Raw genomic sequence first — 6,465 nt, 5'->3', positions numbered from 1 at the left:
GCGTTTGCTTTCAATCTGTCCGATGGAGCACAAAATGTGATGAATATGGAGAGGCCACCTGTAGCACTCAGTGGACTTTCAGTTGTGGTACCGGCGTGCAAATGCAAGCTTTCAACGCCAATGAAGAGCAGTCAGCGTGGGTGCAGGGACCAGGTGCCCACTGCGGAAGCCCATAAGTTGTTGAGGAAACATTGGTGGCAGCCCTCGGTTCGCCTGGGCTGTCAGCTGCACAAAAGTTGCACGTCTTCTCGCCAGCACACACATCTGCAGCTATCGTTCACCTGTGTCGCCTACTGCCCGTAGTCCAACACACTTGCCTTGGAGCCGGATTAGAATACCGAGATTTTGCCACTCACGGTTTACTTTACATACAGTGGCATGTGAAAAGATTACAGATTTTGCCGTTTCGGAAATGCTTCCACCCTTGGGAAGAAAGCCAACGATTATGCCCTGTTGGACGTCACATAAATCGCCCCTTTTACGCATTATGACAACGACTTCACTGTTTCCAGCCTCCTCCCCCCACCCCCATTCATCACCTACTAATGCTATCTCCTGGAGTCTATGGGTTATTACACGTTGACCTCGAAAATAGGAGTTGGTCATATTAATATGACTGGATCTATTATTATTATTATTGAAACTTCCTGGCAGATTGAAAATGGGTGCCGCACCGAGACTCGAACTCGGGACCCTTGCCTTTCGCTGGCAAGTGCTCTACCAACTGAGCCACCCCAGCACGACTCACGCCCTGTCCTCACAGCTTTACCAGTGCCTCGTCTCCTACCTTGCAAACTTTACAGAAGCTCTCCTGCGAACCAATTATTGTTATTATTTCGTTGTTGTTCAGTTGCCTACAGTAATTTACTTGCTACAGTAACATTTTCTTTGCCTTTGCTGGAGTTGTCTTTCAAGTTTGCAGGGTCCGGCGCTACTGGACTGCGATATTACTGTTATTTCAAAATGTGCCGTTTGTTACTCTTAAAACTAACAAGGAGAGCCCCCAGCGGTGGGATCGACTTTTTGAATCCAAATGAGCCGTAGTGCAACTTAAGATCCCTGCATCCAGGTGGCCCTCGGATTGAAAGTAACTGACGGAAAAGATTTCAAAATTTTGCCTGATGCTACATAGCGTGAAGAAAGTCGTATTCCACAGTCTGGTTACGTGTCATAATGGTTACGATAGAAGCTTAACCATGCCTCGTCAGGTGCAGTAAATTTTTTTAAAAATCTTTATCGAAATGACTTTGATGTTTATTTGTACTCTATTTATTGGTTTAAATGTAATTTCTTTCGTTCTATTCTTTTGTCACATCGTTTTAGTCACCGTATGAACTTTTCCATTTGTTTAATTTTTCTTCCAATCGGAATTTTTGTGAATGTGTAATTTATGATACCTATCTGTTTGACTATTGAATTACTTCAAAACTCCGATAAATGAATTAAAAAACAAAAGACGAAATAATCTATTTATATTGACTGTGCATTAATGTGAAAAACGTTTTTCTTTGGGAGACGTGCCTTTTTTTGCATGGTAATCGACATACAAATATTTAAAACATAACATAAAATCTTTGTGCACTATGGAAATTATAGTGTAGATGAGGACATAAATGAGAGAATGTTTTCTAAGTAAAATAAAATTCAAGCAAAGTGAGAAATCGATATAATGTACACAATAACGTAGACGAAAATACAGGGTAATAAAAACAGGAGGCATTAAATCGGAATTGATACATGAAGATAATTAAAAGTTCACAAACAAATATTTCCAGTGGAGAAGGGATGATAAGAAGAAAAACTAGACCAAATGAAGAAGTTCATGTCACTATTGAATCACGTGACCCAGGAGTGGAACTAAATATATATATATATATTTACATCAGTTGAAGGAATATGATTATCAATGTCACTTCGATAAAGACCTAAAATAGATTTATTTCTCTGGTGAGATTCGAACCCACAACCTCATGCATGTGAAGCTAGTATCCTTTCAATTATCCTCATAACCAACTTACGTCATTCGGCTTTCTTCATACTATCGAGTCTCACACAAAATTCCGAATTTCTTTTCTCGTCACTTCCTCGCTAACGTCGACTCACCAGGATGAATGGCTGCAGTGTGCGATACTTGGGTGCTTAACCTACATAACCGTATAGATGGTTCCAAAAAGTCGATCCTACCGCTGGAGATATCTCCTTGTAAGGCATGACGAAAGAGGGCCGCCGTTTCATTATATACCCTGATATGGTGGTGGATACACATTTAGTAGTGTAGCAATACTAACACAATCGGTCTGAAACCTGCACGATCTAAGCAACAAGGAACAACTTCATACTTAGTCCAAAGGAAAATCTCCAGAATTACTAGAAAACTTATGGCCAATGCATCGAGTCCCCTGCAGTCATTTAGTCCGCGGCGACTGCTGAGAACCTTCAGAGCAGTCATTAGGATTCGCACTCGACTACTTCGATGTTACACGTTCGGTGTCCTACTCTATGGAGCTGAGTCATGGACTGTATTAGGCATTTGAAATGCGATCGTATCGAAAAATATTAAGGATACCATCGACAGAGGGGTAAAATACAGGGAGCGAAAGGATATTTACAATTTGTACAGAAACCAGATGGCAATTATTAGAGTCGAGGGGCATGAAAGGGAAGCAGTGGTTGGAAAAGGAGTGAGACAGGGTTGTAGCCTCTCCCGATGTTATTCAATCTGTATATTGAGCAAGCAGTGAAGGAAACAAAAGAAAAATTTGGAGTAGGTATTAAAATTCATGGAGAAGAAGTAAAAACTTTGAGGTTCGCCGATCAAATAGTAATTCTGTCAGAGACGGCAAAGGACTTGGAAGAGCAGTTGAACGGAATGGACAGTGTCTGAAAAGAGGATATAAGATGAACATCAACAAAAGCAAAACGAGGATAATGGAATGTAGTCAAATTAAATCGGGTGATGCTGAGGGGATTAGATTAGGAAATGAGACACTTAAATTAGTAAAGGAGTTTTGCTATTTAGGAAGTAAAATAACTGATGATGGTCGAAGTAGAGAGGATATAAAATGTAGACTGGCAATGGCAAGGAAAGCGTTTCTGAAGAAGAGAAATTTGTTAATATCGAATATAGATTTATATATCAGGAAGTCGTTTCTCCGAGTATTTGTTTGGAGTGTAACCATGTATGAAAGTGAAACATGGACGATAACTAGTTTGGATAAGAAGAGAATAGAAGCTTTCGAAATGTGATGCTACAGAAGAATACTGAAGATAAGGTGGATAGATCACGTAACTAATGAGGAGGTATTGAATAGGATTGGAGAGAAGAGAAGTTTGTGGCACAACTTGACTAGAAGAAGGGATCGGTTGGTAGGACATGTTTTGAGGCATCAAGGGATCACAAATTTAGCATTGGAGGGCAGCGTGCAGGGTAAAAATCGTAGAGGGAGACCAAGAGATGAATACACTAAGCAGATTCAGAAGGATGTAGGTTGCAGTAGGTACTGGGAGATGAAGCAGCTTTCACAGGATAGAGCAGCATGGAGAGCTGCATCACACCAGTCTCAGGACTGAAGACAACAACAACACCATCGACAGATATAGTCAAAAATATAGCGGTACGAAAATGCAGAAATTCTCAACAGCATCCACATAGCAAAACTCGATTGTTTTGGTAGCGCAATTTCGCAACAATAAATAAAACTTGTTGAAATTAATAATTCAATGAAACATTAATGGCCGGCCATTGTGGACGAGCTGTTCTAGGCGCTTCAGTCTCGAACCGCGCGACCGCTACGGTCGCAGGTTCGAATCCAGACTCGTGTGTGTGTGTGTGTGTGTGTGTGTGTGTGTGTGTGTGTGTGTGTGTGTGTGTGTGTGTGTGTGTGTGTGTTGTCCTTAGGTTAGTTAGAACTACTTAAACCTAAGTTCTAAGGGACTGATGACCTCAGATGTTAAGTCCCATAGTGCTCAGAGCCATTTGAACCATTTCTTTGAAAGATTAATGGCATACGTGACCCACGACGCACAGGATTATCCAGGCTAAATAACTCAGACCAGCATTTTGGGTTCAGCACTGAATCAATGGTCTGAAAAACCATGGACGGACAACAGATCATGCTATCGATCGACAGTGTTACTGGAAGACGAGGCACTTAAGAGAGGAAGAATGACAAGGCAGAGAATGTTTAAAAATTACATAAATGCTCACCATTAAATCTAATAGTCCACTCATATAATCGCGCTAGCTGCCATTAAAATTAATCTGCAATGGGCATAGAGTTAAAATTTTTTGAACCTAGTGCTGTTAAAAGCATTCATGTTAACACTTATTTTGATCAATGTACGTATTTTTTGAGACATCCATTGTACGAGGACGTACAGAAAAGTAATGTTGACAAGTTTTGAGTGAAAAGTCACAAAGATTTTTAAATAAAACAAACTTCATGAACATTCTGCATCGGTATTCTTCACGTCAATAAATTTAGTTTTCAACACACTCACCCTCGGAACCAGCACAATTTCCCCAACTAGATACTATTTTGTTGACACCGTCACAGTATATTGTTTGACTATGTTAACAGAGCCACAACCTTACCTCTGCTTGCACCGCTTGAAATAATTGAAGTGCTCGAAGGTTTTCTTAGTTTTGCACATAGACGAAAATCGAGACTGTGTGTAGGATGATCGACGGCAGTGAACCAAGGACGTCGACTTGCTGCAGATGCCGCAGCGATCGTGTGTAGTTTGGCACTGCCGTGCTCAAGGAGAGTGTGCTCCACATGCGGACGAAGTCTTCGAATTCGTGCTTTTAGTGTTGTGAGCTTTTTCTCACCCCCAACATAGTCACGTCACACACCGCTATGTAACGCGGTACGAAGCAGAGGGCTGCAGATATCCATAGTAAAGATGTAGAATGTTACTGACTTCAAATAAAACAGACCGAGTCATTATCTTCTCAGCACGCCGTCGTGTTATAAGCACAAAAATCCAAAAAATTGTTTCAGAGCAAAGTATGCTGTATTTTTAAGTGAAGATCTTTGTAACGTACATCTGTGGTAAACGTTATGCTTGTGATATATGGTGACAATTCGTATTTATATTTACAATGGAAAGAGATTGACCAGTGGCCAACAGACAACTAAAACGCAAGTTGCTAGATGGATATTAACTGCAATAGCGCCCACGCTGCCACGGTAGGTAGGTGTTTTGGTTTCGCGATACATGTCGCCGTTTAACTGCCGCTCGTGGCGATACATTAAAGAGTGCTCTGTCTTATTGTCAAAGAGCCAGTACCCAGATTCTATCTAAAGAAATAAAGACGCGAATTCTGTGCGCCACATTTTCAGATGTCCCTCAAACGGTTCCGAAACTAGTTAACTCGAATTAAAAAAAATTCAAAAAGTGGGTTGTGTCAGTTTTCCACATTTATGTTCAGTATACATTCACAGGCAGTTGAACAGTGGTTCCCAGCCTTTCTTAGACCGTTGCTCCTGACTGTCATCAGACATTTGCCAGTACCCCCTGTCCTACCCCCCCCCCCCCTCCCTGAGGTCTGTGGCCTTCCCTCCCCCACATTATCACTAACTTTGGCACATAAATAAACTGTACAGTGAACAACTTTTCTAGGAACACTTTTATTTTCAAAATCATGAGAGGTGGAGGGTATTGTGTGTGTGTGTGGGGGGGGGGGGGGGGGGGGGGAAGGCGATATTAGACTGAACGACGAAGGAATTCGTGATGCATGTCAAGGGCTAGCCACAATTACTTCTCAGATAAGAAAGCTAACTATCCAAAATAAGGATAAACACATGTTCCAAACGCTTCTCTTGCTCAACCTCTCTACAGTACGGTACTTGCTTGATCTGCACGTTGCAACCTCAATTAAAATCAACCGAGCAAAAATGTGTGCACGTACTGTTCATAAATCACTTGATTGTTACGCTCCTTGCTTCTGAAATATAAGACTTCAGGCTTTTAAATCTTGGTATCCGAACACAACATGTGAAGCTATTATCCTTTCCATTACACCTCACAACCAACTAACGTCACTCAGCTTTCTTAATGCTACGGAGTGTCACACAAAATTCAGAATTTCTTTTCTCGTCAGTTACTCGCAAACGTGGAGCCACCATTTTGAGTGGCTGCAGTGTCTTAACCTACATAACCGTACAGATGGTTTCAGACCAAGTGTTACTTGCAGAGCAGTAGGATAACGAGCTATCGGCCTGGCAATTGAGTTTGAGTTTGGCCGAAGCAACTTTAGGCACGAAGGGGATAATGATGTGTCCCTCCGAGAATAATTTCGCGTGGGCTGTAAGCGGCGCACAGCTCAGCGTTTACATAGTTTTCCAATTACATCTCACACAGGGAATATTATTATTAAGCCCAGTTTCAACAGCAGCGAATGGAAGCGAACTCAAGCGTACGAACATTTGCAGACCACTTGCCTGTATTCATTACCTTTCG

Source organism: Schistocerca gregaria, unplaced genomic scaffold (assembly GCF_023897955.1).
Source record: "Schistocerca gregaria isolate iqSchGreg1 unplaced genomic scaffold, iqSchGreg1.2 ptg000492l, whole genome shotgun sequence".
Classification (NCBI taxonomy): Eukaryota; Metazoa; Arthropoda; class Insecta; order Orthoptera; family Acrididae; genus Schistocerca; species Schistocerca gregaria.
The sequence above is the reverse complement of the archived record's forward strand: the minus strand, read 5'-3'. Positions refer to the sequence as shown.